We start from the raw sequence: 16883 nt of genomic DNA, 5'->3' as shown, positions 1-16883 counted from the left end.
TCACACCCTCTCCATCATTTGCAGAGACTTGGCACATTCCTGAGGTAGATAGAATCAATCTCCTCTATGCAAGATCCTTCACGCACACAAGGTTGACATGGCAAAATGATCTGGTCTCCATTAGATCTCCAATATAGTGCAAACTCATTACATAAGTCCATCGAATGAATAACACAGACTCGAAACACTTCAACCAAAAACCCTGAAGCTGAGACGACCAACCGGTAGTCATACCATATTGGGCCTTGATAAAAACATTCCATATGCCGGTTCACATTTCATCATACCGGTTCACTTGAACAAGTATACCCCTTCACTTTTTGCACATATACCGGTTCACAACATATACCAATTCACTTTGCTAGTTGCTTAACCGGTTCACCCTTCAGCATATTGACATCAATGACAACATAATATTATCATGTCAACATACTCTGCACAAATGCCAACAGTTCCTACTCCATTGCGTTGATCTAGTCTTCATCTTTATGTTCCTCTTTGAATGATTTAGGCTCAAAGTCAGAGATCATACATGAGATTTCTCTGACCTTTCTTCTTGTAAGAATTCATGCATCTTTGTCTCCTATGATCTTCTTTGGATCATGATTGAGTTGGCATACCTAGGTATGTTCTTAATAACTTCCTCTTTCTTTTCTTCATCATCCTCATCTTCATCAACATCTACTAGTGTAGGAATACAATTGCTAGTAATGGACAGATTTGCAACTAGTTCCCAGAAGGTTACTATCGGTTCATTTCCTACATGCTCCTTGTCGGTTTCCTCTGATTTCTCAAAGTTTTCATCAACCCTAACATTGATGCTTTTAACAATTCTCTCAGTCCTATTGTTGAAACATTTGAGAGCTTTTCTCTTAGTGCAATACCCTAGGAATATTCCCTCATCACATTTAACATCAAACTTGCTCTGATGTTCACTCCTCTTGATATAACATTTACTACCAAACATTCTGAAGTAGCTTACCACTAGTGTCTTACTGGTCTAGTATCTAGTTTATTATGTAGACTGTAGTGCTCACTGCCTCTCTCCAAAAGGTGTGAGCAACCTTTCCTTGGATCAATATAGTTCTTGTCGCTTCAACCATAGTCCGGTTGTTTCTCTCTACTAGGCCATTTGTCTATGGAATTCAGGGGGCAGACAGTTGCCTCTTGATGCCATTCTGTTCACAATACTTGTTGAATTCATAGGAAGTGAATTCCCCTCCTTGATCAGTTCTAAGGCATTTGATTCTTCTACCACTTTCCTTTTCTACCAGTGCTCTGAAAGCTTTTAACTTTCTAAATGCTTTAGACTTGTCCTTTGAGAATGTGACCCACATCATTCTTGAGCAATCATCTGTAAGAATCAATCTCCTTGCACACTCCTAGTTTTCATAGGACCACACAAATCATTATGCACAAGATCAAGTAAATTGTCAGTAGTGAAAGATTTACCTTTGAGGGTTGAGGCAGACATTTTCCCCAGTTGACATTCTCTGCACAAAGGATTTTCTGGTTTTCTCAGCATCAGCAGTCCTCTAACTACCTTGATTTTACTAGCCTTCACTATGTTATCAAATTTTACATGGTAGAGTCTCCTATACCATATCCAGCTATCATCAAACTTAGCCATAAAACATGTACTTATATTTGCATTTAGCTGAAATAAGTTACCTTTGGTCTGCATACCGGTGGCCATCAGTTCACCATTTTTTCCTTTTATTTTGCAAACTCCATTTTTGAATTCCAGAGTGAGTCCATTGTCATTTAGCTGGGCAAAACTCAATAGATTGTGTCTGAGACCTTCCACCCAATACACATTGTCAGCATTGCTCTTTCCATTTAGAGAGATGGACCCTCTGCCTTTGACCATACATGGTGCATCATTACCAAAATGAACCACCCCAACAACATACTCTTCCAGAGATATAAACTTGCTCAGGTCACTAGTCATATGGTCAGAACAACCACTATCAATAATCTACTCATTGGAATTATCAAAGTGGGAGACAAGAGCCTTTTTGTCTGACACATCCTCCTTGACTGCAACAAACACAATATCTTCATTTTCTTCATTTTCTGATTCCTCATCTATGACACCTTCATCAACTGCTACAAAACAGTTTCTCTAGTTTCCTTCTTTGAATTTCTTGAACCTTTCCATTTTGTCCTTGTTGTCACCATTATCACAGTTTATAGCAATGTGTCCTATTCTGTTATAAGAGAAGAATTTCAAATAAAGCTTACCTCTGTATTTGTCAGTTCCCTTAGGAAGTCTCTTGGCAAGAAGAGCTTCAAATTTCGGTTGAATCTCCTCATCATCCATTTCTCTGCTCTGTCTTGGTTCACTACTGGTGCTTGCATCTTTTCCTTTTCTGGATGGTACAACAGATACTCTAAAAGTTGATTCAGTCTTCTAAACACTACAATCAAAACTATTTAGCTCATAGGCTATCAACTTTGCAAAGATGGAGTCTAGGGATAGAGTCTAGGGATACCTTAGTCTTGTCTATTGATCTCAACTCCTGAACAGCAGCAACCCTTATTGCATAGACCAGTAATAAGAATCTCAAAACTTTGCTAACAATAGTGGAATCTTCCATTTTACCACTTGCAATCTTGATATCTCCAACAATAGTTTTGATTCTTATTCCATATTGTTGAATGGTCTCACCTTCAACCATCCACATGTCTTCAAACTTCCCTCTAAGGCTTTCTTCCTTAGCTTGTTTTACATGCTCATGACTGCCATAGATATTCTCAAGAGTATCCCATACTTCTTTGGGATTTTCTTTATCCTCAACATCAATAAACTCAATGTCAGATAAACTACTGATTAGGGCTTCCATGACTTGCACATTCTCCTGAATCTCTCTCTTTTGGTCATTAGTGATAGTACTAGTAGGGATAACATAAACATTCTCAACATAGCTCCAATGTTGACCACCCATGCATCTGATGTATATCTTCATTCTATCCTTCCATATTTTAAAGTTATCTCTATTGAACTTTGGACCTTCCCTCTTCATCATTACAATAGGATCTTTCCCTCAAGCGGTTAAGCTTACAACACAAAGGACCTGGAGGACACTGTGATACCAATTGATAACTCAATGATGAATAATGAGTACTAGACTGGTACTGAGAGGGGGGGGGTGAATCAGTACAGGCACAAAATTTTTCCTGAACTAGTTTGATTGCAGACTGTAAACTACTAGCAATCCCTAATACCGGTCCAAACTAGATTACTATCGGTTAAACACAGTGCAACTATAAAAGACATGAACTAGTCAATTTTCTTAGCTTTGCATACAACCTACTCCCTCATTTCCACTTTGTCCTTATGCATAAATAGATAATCTATCTTCAAAAATATAATAACTTGCTAGATCAACATGATTCACCACTTGACAGAAAACAACAAAGCATCACATCACCTATGACACACATATTTTTCATGTGGAAAGCCAAATGGGAAAAACCATGGTGGGGATGAATACCCACAATCTATTTTTGAACTCTTTAGAAGTCCACTTTGTTAGAAGCCTAGTCTGGTTAAAGTCTATTACAATAGGTTCTGTTAGGAACCGATCCTGTTAGAGATCACTTGGTTAAGGGATAGCTACAATACCCAGTTAAGGGTTAAACCTTGTAAGAGGCTACCTTTTTAAAGGATTTTATGAACTCAATGGCTTTGAGTCACCCTATTAAGGATTTACAGCAAACTAGTTAAAGCTACCCTGTTAAGGGATTTTCTAACTGTTGAAGTGATTAGAAATCAACAAGTATTACAATGATCTGGTAATAGCACTCAATGCTAATGTAGATCCACTTTAGTTCCTTCCTTCTACACACACTATAAAGGTATCAATCCTCTCAACTGGTCTGGCAAGAATCATGTATCTCTTCACATAGATACGCACACAACATTTTCCAACAACCTCAGCATGAAACACCACATTGATCCTATAGGAAACAGATAGGTCGGTAGCATAAACCCTAAACCCTAAACACTTAGGTTGAGAAATTTAGTCTGTTCAATCTTGATGATTGAACACTTTGCATTTGAATACAATGGTCTTGAACAGATCTCAAGACATTCTCCATCATCTGTTCTTCACCGCTTCTTGGAGGTGATAACCCATCATGCGTTCTCCATCGTTTGCAGAGACTTTTCACATTCTTGAGGTAGATAGGATCAATCTCCTTCACATGCATGAGGCTGATGTGGCAACATGATCTGATCTCCATTACAATGCTAACTCATCACACAATGCCATCAGTTGAAACACACAGGCTCAAAACACTTCAACTGGAAACCCTGAAGCTGAGACTACCAACCGGTAGTTATGCCATATGAACCCTTGATACAAAACATTCCATATACCAATTCTCATTCTGACATACTAGTTCCGGTTCACAACATAATACCGGTTCACTTTGTCAATTGCTTAACTTCAATAATCTTGTTCACTCTTCATCATGTTACCGATTCACTCTTCAACATATTATCGGTTCTCTTTCAACATATTGACATCAATGACAACACAATATCATCATGTCAACATATTCTGCACATATGCCGACAGAATAATCTTCCCCTTTGGCATTGATGGAAACATAGGATGGAAAAATCATCTAAGTGCCAAAGTAGAAATGCCTATAAACCAAAAACCAACAATCTCCACAATGGATCAATACCAGAAATTAAAATTCAAATGCAGAGGGTATGAATCTCTCCCCCAATGAATAATCTCTCCCCAAAGGATAATGTTTTAATGTTTTTCCATAGATATCTCTCCCCCTTTGACATTAAATTCCAAAGAAATACAAATACTAGATACAATCAATTCATAGAACCAATTACAAATTCCAACTACTCCCCTTGAGAAGTAGCTCTCCTCCATCAACATCGAAATAAGGTTTCTTTGTAAATTCTGTCAGTTTGATGCCAAGCATCAACTGTCTAAGTCTCTACCATTAAGGGTATGACCCCAAGCTGCTCTATGAGATATTCAAAAGTTTCCTTAGGTAAAGGCTTAGTAAATATGTCTCCAATCTACTCTTTAGTATTCACATAAACCAGTTTCACTTCTTTAACTTCAACATTCTCTTTCAAAAAATTGTATTTGATAGAAACATGTTTAGTTTTAGAGTGAAATACCAGATTCTTAGATATATCAATTGCTGCTAAATTATCACAATAGATGATTATAGGTTCTTTTCACTTTACCTTTATGTCCTTTAATATTTCCTTATTATATAATAGCTGAGTACAATTAGTTGCTACTTCAACATATTCTTATTCTACTGTTGATAATGATGTACAACTTTGTTTCTTGCTCAACCATGAAATCAATTTGCTACCAAGAAATAATTCCCCGTCAGTGGTTCTCTTTCTGTCATCTATATCTCTTGCCCAATTAGAATTGGTGTATACACATAAATCAAAATTTTCATCTTTTGGATACCATAAACCAAGATTTGTCATGCCTTGTAAATACCGAAAAATCCTTTTCACTACTAATTCATGATTTTCTCTAGGATTAATCTGAAGTATTGAAACAATACATATTGCATTCATTATATCAGGTCTTGTTTGTGTCAAATACATTAAACCTCCAATCATAGACTTGCATCTTGTTGGATTAACAGGAGTTGAATCATCCTTCAATGATAGTTTATCAGTTGCAGTCATAGGAGTACCTACTAGTTTAGAGTTTCCCATACCAAATTTATTCAATAATTTCTTCAAGTACTTTGATTGACATAAGAATATACCTTTATCAGTCTATGAAATCTACAATCCTAAAAAGAATTTTATCTCCCCAATCATAGACATTTCAAATTCTTCTTGCATCTTATTAGAAAAGTCTTTACACAATCCATCTTCTCCTCCAAAAATGATGTCATCAACAAAAACTTCAAAAACCAAAATGTATTCAGTAGTCACTTTGAAATATAAGTTGCTATCAACATTACCTTTAGTGTAACCAAGCTCCATAAGATATTTGTCCAATCTAGCATACCAAGAACTAGGAGCTTGCTTCAATCCATATAAAGCTTTCCTTAATCTGCAAACCATATCTTTATCATTTGTCCATGAGAATCCATCAAGTTGTTCAATGTAAACTTCCTCTTATAGATCACCATTCAGAAATGCACATTTAACATCCATTTAATATACTTAATAGTTCTTGTGTCCTGCAAATGCAAGAAATATTCTGACTGCCTCAATTCTAGCTATGGGTGCAAAGGTTTCATTGCAATCAATTCCCTCTTTCTATGAATATCCCTTACACACTAATTTTTCTTTGTTTCTGATTACTTTACCATCTTCATTAAGTTTATTTCTAAATACCCATTTAGTTCCAATCACATTTTTATTTTTAGGTCGGGAACTAATGTCCATGTATTGTTCTTTTCAATTTGTTCCAATTCATCTTCCATAGCTTCAATCTAATGTTTATCTTCACATGCCTCAATAATAGATGCTGGTTCAATTTGAAAAATTAAACATACCTCTTCATTTGCCGGTCTTCCTCTAGTCATAACTCCTTGATACTTATTCCCAATTATCTGACTTTTAGAGTGATTCAATCTTACATACCTAGGTTTTTTCACTTGTTGTTGTTCTTCAGTCATCGTGAAATTCTCTGATGATGCCAGTGTGACTAGATCAATATTTTGTACCGGTGCACTCTATATAGGTTCATTTGTAATTATCTCAACTAGCGGTTCATAATCCATGGACCTTGAATTTCTTCTAAAGTTTTCATCTATCTTCACATTTTCACTATCAATAATTTTCTATAATCTTTTATTAAAACATCTATATGCTTTTCTCTTAGATGAATAACCAAGAAATATTCCTTCATCACTTCTAGGATCAACTTTACCAGTATACTCATCTCTCCTAATGTAACATTTGCTTCCAAATATTCTGAAGTACTTAAGAGTAGGAATATTACCATACCACAATTCATAAGGTGTTTTACTGGTTTCACCTTTGATGTGAACTCTGTTGAAAGTGTAAACCGTTGTATTCACTGCTTCTTTCAAATACACATGAGGCAGATTTGCTTCTGATAACATGCTTCTAGCTATATCTGGAATAGTTCTATTCTTCCTTTCCACAACTCCATTTTGCTAAGGTGTCCGAGGTGCTGATAGTTGTCTTCTAATTCCATTCACTTCACAAAATTTATTGAACTCCTTGGATATAAATTCACCTCCTTGATCTGATCTTAAACATTTGATTTTCTTACTAGTTTCATTCTCTACAAGTGCCTTGAATAATTTGAATTTCCCAAAATTTTATGATTTCTCTCTAAGTAACCTAGAGTAACCTAACACATTCTAGAATAATCATCAATGATTAGCATAAAGTATCTATCTCCTTGTAGACTTCTTGTTCTTGTCACACCACATAAGCCAGTATGAATTAAATCAAGAACATCATTGGTTTTCTTAGAAATACTCTTGAAAGTTGTTCTAACTTGCTTTCCCATTTGACATTCCTTACATACCGAATTATTAGGTTTTACAACCTTAGGTAAATCCCTTACTACCTTAGATGAACTAATCTTTACAATGCAATCAAAATTCACATGACAGAGTCTTTTATAACATAACCAACTTTCATCAATATGTGCAATCAAGCATGTCTTTTCATTGTTATTCAAATGAAATATATTACTTCTTGTCTGATTACCAGTTGCAATTTCCAAACTAGTTTTATTCAAGTGTTTGCATTTACCATTCTTGAATTGTAGCTGAAATCCTTTTTCAACTAATTGACTAACACTCAAAAGATTATGCTTCAAACCCTCAACATAATAAACATTGTTAGTATTGTGCTTACCATCAAAAGATATAGTTGCTTTTCCTCTGATCAAACAAGCTTTGTCATCTCCAAATCTCACTAGACCTCCATTTTATTTCTGAAAGGATAAGAATTTACCTTTATCACCAGTCATATGATGTGAACATCTAGAATCTACAATCCATTCATCCTTTTCTTCAATTTTAGCTACTAGAGCCTGCTCTATCAGTGGAACAGTAGGTGTTGGTTGATCTTCTATTATTGCAACAAAATCCCATCCGTTGTCTCCTAGTTCTTCATCAGAATCATCAGTAACTCTGTCATCAACATAGTAACATGATTTGTCTCTATTCTTCTTAAATTTCTATCTCTGATATTCAAGGTTAGGCTTATATGTTCTTTTAGCTTCTTCTCTCAATATTGCATGTCTGTCAGGACATCTAGATTCCATATGACCAAATTTATTGCAGTTAAAACATTTAAAGGGAGCTTTACCATCATACTTACTTCCAATAGAACCTTTAGGCATTTTCTTCGCAAATAGCGCTTCAAGTTCTTCATTTTCCTTCTTGTTGTCTTCAAGTTCTCTTGCATAAAGTGCTTTCCAATAAGATTTATCAACTCGTGATGAAGATGTTGAAGATGATGATGTTTTGAAAGCTAAATCTATCTTAATTGTAGCAACATGACCAAATTCCTCAAGCTCAAATGTCAAAATTTTTGTAACCAAGGTATCTCTAGATATTGATGTATTAGGTATAGTTCTTAGCTCATTAATAGTAGTTACTTTTATTTTGTATGCTGGTGGAAATGCTCTTAAAACTTTCACTTAAAGAACCTCCACAACATTGTATTCCCAAAAAAATTTCACCAACCCTTTCCATAAAAGCAAAAATTATTTCATCTTCTTTCATTTTCAAATTTTTATACCTGACCCAGAAGCATTCTAGTTTTGCAATTTTGATAGTGGAATTACCTTCATATAATGTCTATAATTTATCCCAAATATCTTTAGCGGTAGATCGGTCTGATAATCCCATGATTTGCTGATCTGACATGGCACTCAAAAGTGCTTCTCTTCCTTTGCAATCATTCTCTTGATCATTAGCCAATGTAGGTGGATTAGGTTGACTTGGTGTAGGACCAACATAGACATTCTATGTAACATCCCATATGTATTTTCCAATGCAATTCAGATGTGTCTTCATTTTTATCTTCCATATACTATAGATAGTTCAATCAAGTTTTAGACTGTCCTTCCTGAAATAGTTAGTTACCATAGAATCTCCTCAAGTTGTTAAACTTCTACAAAAAGAGGACTTGGCCCTGATACCAATTGTTAGGACCTAAAGGTAACTAAGAGGGCGGTGTGAATCAATTGTCTGTTAATTTCAACCCCAAAACAACTTAATCAAACTTGATACTCAATACCAGTAAACCAAACTTAATGCCGGTAAATAGATTAACAGTTAATATCAGTACTGGTGAGACTTAATGCATGAAATAGAAAGAGAAACAACATTCACAACACATAACACAAAGATTTGTATGTGGAAACCCTGTAAGAGGAAAAAACATGGTGGTAAACCCTACCCATAATCAGATGATACTACTGTAGATAGTACGTGTGTACAAATGGGGCCTGCACATGGAGAAATGCCAGCTACCTAGAGCTCACTGCTCAAACACAAAAATGGGAGTCTCACTAACTACAATTGGATGATTAAATCCAATGAAAATGTACTGCTCAAAGTAGCATCTCCAATGCTAGATTCACTACCAGTTAAGCTCTGATTATCTACTTCAAACCTTCCTTGAATCTTTAAATGATGTCTGCATGAGTAGCTCTACTTCTATTTGCATATACAAAATATCACAACCTTACCATTGTTGGTATTTTGGTATGGTCTTGTCATTGATGTCAACACCTACTAAAACTATAGCACCTTGGAGAATCAGCAACATTCACCAGGAAGAAAATGACTTATGCACAATCATCGGTATATGGTACACCGCCAGGATATAATGACCACCAACACTTGGAATAGCATGGAAAACACTTGGTTATGTCAAAGACATTGTTCAGACATCTTATCTTGGAGAATTCCTTATTGGTATATTCATATTTACATATTTGTTGTTACCAACAAATAGGTCTAGGTTATGTACTAGCAAGTTTATCTTTTCCAGATCAGCATGATATGCTATGGAGATGATTTTGTTATTGTTGTAAATGCATCAAGCTGACATGTTGAATCAATTATTGCATTGGATATTACTTTATTTGTAAAATGATTTTATTGTAATATCTTGTAGAGCCGACCTACTAAAATTGGTCTTAGGTTATGGTATAAATGTAAGATCTTATTTGTAAGATCGAATGTGGAATGCGAAAAAGAATTGTGTGTAGGTATATGTGAGAATAAGCAGACCTATACACGTAGACATCATTTGAAGGTGAATCTAGGTTTTTGTGAAAGCATATCAAAACTACACCGGTACTGAATGTAGCATATGAAGATGCTATTTGAGCAGTACATCCTTATTAGATTTAACCATCCAATTGTAGTTAGTGTGACTCCTATTTTGTGTTTGAGGAGTGAGCTCTAGGCGCTTGGCCTTTCTGCACGTGCAAACCCTATTTGTATACACTTACTATCTGCAGTAGTATCGTCTGATTGTGGGTAAGGTTTCCCACCGTGTTTTTTCCCCTTACAGGGTTTCCACATAAAAATATTGGTGTTATGTGTTGTTGATGACTTTGTCTTTTTGTTTCATGCATTAATTTTTATCGGTATTGCAATTATCTGATAAAATTGTTTCACCAGTATTAGGCAGAAAGTTGATTAAGTTATTTTTTATTTAAATTTATTTGACAACTGATTCACCCCCCCTTCTCAATTGTCTCCAAGACCTAACAACCATACCATACATATACGCACCATTACATAATCTCACAAATGAGATCTTACATATATACCAAAACCTAAGACCAAATGTGTAGGTCGGCTCACTAAGAATATTACAATAAAATCAATTACAAGTCAAGATGTGATGCATCATGTCAGTTCAACAATAATACTAATTGATTAAATCATCTCCATAGCATGTCGTGCTGATCTGGAATAGATAACGCATGTCATTCCATAACCTAGACCAATTTTCTGGTAACAACAAATATGTCAACAAGGTTAGATGAATAACCAAATCATCAAAACCAAGTGTCCAAACCATGTCTTCGACATAATGAAGTGATCTCCAAATGATAACAAGTCATCCTCAGTACTGGTGAATAATATAACCTACCAGTGAACCAAATACCGGTGATTATGCATAAGTCACTGAACTTGCCAGTGAATATAACCAAAGATCTCTAGAAGGATAAGTGTTGATAAGTGTTGACATCAATGACAAAACCAATGCAACATATCAATAATACCAATAGATTAAGCTATGAATTAATATTTAAGCTAAATGATTTAACAATATGCAATAACTAATAAACAAATATTATCAATATGAAATCTTAGTGAAACTAGAACAAAAACAAAATGATAACAATATATTCTCGAGGATCCTTGATTAGGAGATGAGAGCCCGAATTTATAGAAAATTCAGAAAGAAACCAATGACTGAGATCAAATGATGATGAGCGGTCAAGATTTTCCAAGAAGAAGCACAATCCAGGTGAATTGATGTGATTGGTTGCTTTTCTCAGTTTTAAAGGAAATTGAACTAAAATTAAGATAAAATCAGGAAAAAACTGATTTATTCTCTATTTTATTCAATTTTGAGATTTAATTGTTTTAATTGCTTTCCTGAGATTTTTTTTCAATTTTTTAAGTTGTTTTTCAAGATTATCTCCATTTGATTTCTTTTCTCAAATTTTTAATTCTTTTTTCCAATTAATTCCTTTTTTGATGATTTAATGGCAAATTGATTTATTTAATTAAATATACTAGGATATTTAATAAAATAAATAGGATAATTGTTTAAAATTGATTTACTTGAAATGATCAATTCATTAAATAATTATTTAATTAATTCAGAGTGATTAATTTGCCATGTGACATTTGATGATTTAAGAAATTAATTGTGTGCTCAAGATTAATTTTGATTGTCTTTGGTTAGGACCTTGGTGATGAAAGTGAGATTAGGGCACCTATGGTTTAGATGACCATTTTTAGGGTATTACACCTACTATTAAAATTGCAAAACTTGAATGTTACCAGGTAAGATATGAAATCTTGAAGATGGAGGAAGATGATAGAATTTATGCATTCACAAAAAGGGTAAATGAAATTGTATTAGGAATTCAGAGGTGGATCTCTGAGCGAGGAAGAGATTGCTTCAAAAGTATTAAAGGTTTTTCCATCGGCATATAAGATGAAGGTAACTTCAATTAATGAAAAAAGAACCATTCCTAATTCTTCTATCAATAGAGATACTCTCATTGGGAAGATATATTATTTTTATCTTGAGGAATTTGGTCCTCTTGGAGCTACAAAGATTGATACAACATTTAAGATATCTACATCATCAACCACAAAGAAGGATTGGAAAGTGTTGTATGCAAAGGAATTGGGAGAGATTAGGAAAGAAGATGAAGTACTTGAGAAACTTGAAGACCTATTTGCTAGAAGGATACCTAAAATTCCATCAGGAAGTAAGTATCAAGGAAAATCTCCTTTCAAATGGTTTTCATGTAATAAGATAGGCCATTTTGCATCTAGATGTCCTGAAAGAAATTCAAAATTGGAAGAAAGAGAAAGAAGATATTTTAAGCCTAAACTTGAATATCAGATCAAGCAAAAGTATAGGAGAAATGAAAATAAATCATGCTACTATGTTGATGAGGAAGGAGTAACTGATGACTTAGAGGAAAAACCAACAGGAGATTCAGCTAGTGGATCCGACAATGGAAAAGACTGGGTTTTTATGCTATGAAAGAAGATGATCCAAAACCAATTATCAAAAATGAGGAAAAGGCCCTTGCAGAAAAAGTTGAAGACAAAGATGAATGGGTAATAGATAGTGGATGTTCTCATCATATGACAGGTAACAAAGGAAAGTTTCTAATCCTGCAAGAATTTGATGGTGGTCAAGTCAGATTTGGTAATAACAAGACATGCATGATCAAAGGAAGAGGAACCATTTCATTGGATGGTAAGAATAACACTGATAATGTTTACTATATTGAAGGTCCAAAGCATAATCTTTTGAGTGCAGGACAGTTGGTAGATAGAGGATTTCAATTACAATTCAAGGATGGAAAGTGCAAAATCATTAGGAAATGTGTATTGGAGATTGCAACCGGTACATAGACAAAAAGGTAACATCTTTCATTTGAACTCTAGTGAAAAGACATGTTTGATTGCACATATTGATGAAATTTGGCTATGGCATAAGAGGTTGTGTCATGTAAATTTTGATTGCATTGTAAAGATCAGTTCAACTAAGGTAGTTAGAGATTTACCTAAGATTGTGAAGCCTCATAATTCAGTATGTAAGGAATGTCAAATGGGTAATAAAATCCAAACTTGTTTTAAGAGCATGCCTGATAAATCTAATGATGTTTTTGATTTGATTCATACTGACCTATGTGGTACTACTAATACAAGAATCTTTTACAAAGATAGATATTTCATATTAATATTTGATGACTATTCTAGAATGATGTTGGTTGCTTTTCTAAGGGATAAATTTGAAGCCTTTGAGAAATTCAAGATCTTTAAAGCTATAGTTGAGATAGAGACATGAATGAAAATCGAGTGTTTGAGATAAGATCAAGGTAGTGAATTCACATCTGGTGAATTCAACAACTATTGTGAGAAAAATGGCATTAGGAGACAGTTATATGCATCCCAGATACCTCAACAGAATGACATTGTGGAAGGAAAGAACATAACCATTTTGGATGCAGCTAGAAGCGTAATGATGGAAGCTAATTTACCTCATATCTACTAGAAAGAAGAAGTAAGTACATTATTTTATACATTCAACAGAGTTCATATCAAAGGAGATATCGGTAAGACATCTTATGAATTATGGTTTGGTCATTCCCTTACTCTTAAATATTTCAAAATATTTGGAAGTAAGTGTTATATGAAAAGGGATGATTCCATTGGAAAGTTTGACCCTAAATGTGATGAAGGAATATTTCTTGGTTATTCAACTAAAAGAAAAGCATATAGATGTTATAACAAAAGATCATAGAGAATTGTGGAGAGCGCTAATGTGAAAGTGGATGAGCAGTACAAAGACCAAGCTAAATCTTATGATAGCAAACCAATAGTGGAAATAATCATAACTAAACTGGTAGTGCTTGTATTGGAACATAATACTGAACTAGTCACCACGACATCATCAAAATACTCAACTGTAACTGAAGAGTAGCACAAAGAACCTGAACATCAGAAAACCCCAAGGTATGTAAGGATAAATCATTTTGAAAATTAGATCATTGGAGACAAAAACATGGGAGTTATGAGAAGGAGAAGATTGTAAAATCAAGAGGTATGTTATATTTCTCAAATTGAGCTGGCATCAGCAATTGAAGCTTGTAAAGATGAATGTTTGATGAAAGATATGGAAGATTAATTAGATTAGATAGAAAAGAACAATACTTGGACTTTGTTTCCCCGACCTAAAAATAAGAATGTTATTGGAACTACATGGGTTTTTAAAAACAAACTGAATGAGGATGGCCAAGTTGTAAGAAACAAGGCTAGATTGGTCTATAAAGGATATTGTTTGAAGGAAGGAATTGATTATGGTGAAACTTTTGCACTGGTAGCTAGAATTAATTATGGTGAAAGTTGTTAGACTATTTCTTGCTTATGTAACCTATTTCTTGATGATTGGTGGTTTTCTATATTTAACTCATACTAGACCAGATATAATGAATGCAGTCAGTACTATATCAAGCTTTCAAAGTAATCCAAGAGAAAATAATGAAAGTAGAATAAAAAGAATATTTTGGTATGTGCAAGGTACAATTGAATATGGTTTATGGTACCCTAAAGATGATGTGAAGTAGTGACCAATGAGGAGGGACCTCAAGGAGATCAGTCCAAACCAGCCAGCAAGAGTAAACACAACAAAAACACACAAATATGATGGAGGCAATGCATAACAGATAGTTTTATTATATAAAATTTGATTACATCCAACCAGTAATAAACGGGTTATGATGTATCAGTACATAGGCCTGGTAGAATAGGTCACACCGAGACCTTTTATCAAAAGATCTATCTTCTAGACATAGTCTATCTATCTGATACTTCTAGATTCTTCAATTCATTCTGATTGATTACATTCTAAATCATGATTATATATATATATATATCGATCCAAAGAATCCAGTCAGCCCAAAAAGGATCAAAACCCGAAGAACAAGACCTAACGTGCAAAATGAACAAAGTCAGCCTCTAACAAGAGATTCCTCTAGAAAATCCAAAGGATGAAATGTAAAAGGTCGAACACATGCCAAAAAATATTAAGATCAACATCTAAGGCTCCACAAGCTTTGTAATGGGTTCTAGTAGATCACCAAAATAGGTCTTAGGCAACTGGTAACAAAGGAACAACCGGTAATAAGAAACTATCATGGAAACCGGTACCGATATCTTACTGGAAAGTGATCTAAATAAGATGCGGTTTGAAAGAAAGATAGATGATCAAGTCTTAAAGTAGAATCCAAATCCACAAGATCTAGTGAGCCAACACTAGGACACATGGAAAGGAAAATTGAAACTGCAAACAGAAAACAAAACAAAAAACAAAATCTTTTTTTTGGTTGATGCTCCAACATTAGACATCCAGAGTTAATGAAAAAGTGATCCTCTCACTTTGCTGGGGTCAGAGGGAAATCAAGGTGATCAACCTCATCCTAAGAAATCCAAGATGAATCTTCAACTGGTCTTCTCTTCCACTTCACAAGATATTCTTTGTACTGACTATTTTCTGAGTACTATGCCCAATCCTACTATCCAAAATCTCTTAAATCTAATCCGGTTCCTTTCGAGACAATTGTCTCTCAAGGTCTGCAACATTGTCCTCACTGAATTCTAGCTCATGGTACTCATGAAGATCTGCAATTGAATATAGGTGAAATACTTATACTATCTGGTAGCTCTGCTTCATACGCATTTCCAAAACTGAACTTTCTCAAAATTTTATAGGGTCCAAACTTTTTCATCAGTAACTTATTATAAGTTCCAACCAGGAATCTCTATTTTCTCAATTATACCATCACTTCATCTCCAAATTCAAATTCCTTATGTCTCCTCTTCTCATCTGCCTTCTCCTTATAGTTTCTATTCATGTCTTCTAAATGTTGTCTAACCTGAATATGCAATGTTGCCATGTGATCTACAAAATTTTCTACTTCTGAACTCTTCCAGTCTTCACTACTAATGTCTCTCAATTCCTGCTATTCCTTTAGGATGCACTCTAATAACAATCTCAAAAGGTCTTTTTTTGGTACTTCTATTCACTGAATTGTTATAGGAAAACTCTACTTGTGCAAGGATCAAATCCCAACTTCTAGTTTTATCTCCCACTAAACATCTCAACAAGTTTCCGAAACTCCAATTAACTACTTCTATCTATCCATTAGTCTATGGATGAAAAGTAGAACTAAACTTTAAATTTGTCTTCATCTTCTTCCAAAGTGTTCTCCAAAAATAGCCAACAAACTTAGTATCTCTGTCTAAAACTATGCTCTTAGGTAATCCAAGTACCAAATTCATGCTTATATCCTCCCAAGGTCTCACCGATACTATCAAAGGTTTAGACAATCCCACATTCTGACTACTACCTTTTGCAACTGGACAAACTCTACAACTCTACACATATCTCTTATCATCCTTATGAATCTAGGGCCAAAAGAACTACTTACTCACCAATGCAATTGTTTTATCAATGTCAAAATGTCCAGCTAAACCTCCACTATGCTTCTCTTTTATTAGGTTCTCTTTCATGGAACTCTTAGGTATGCATAGTTGAACTCCCTTGAATAACATCCCATCGTGAATGAAATAATCTAACCATTTTCTTC

Source organism: Cryptomeria japonica, chromosome 7 (genome assembly GCF_030272615.1).
Source record: "Cryptomeria japonica chromosome 7, Sugi_1.0, whole genome shotgun sequence".
In the NCBI taxonomy this organism is placed as follows: Eukaryota; Viridiplantae; Streptophyta; class Pinopsida; order Cupressales; family Cupressaceae; genus Cryptomeria; species Cryptomeria japonica.
This window is presented reverse-complemented; position numbering follows the sequence as displayed.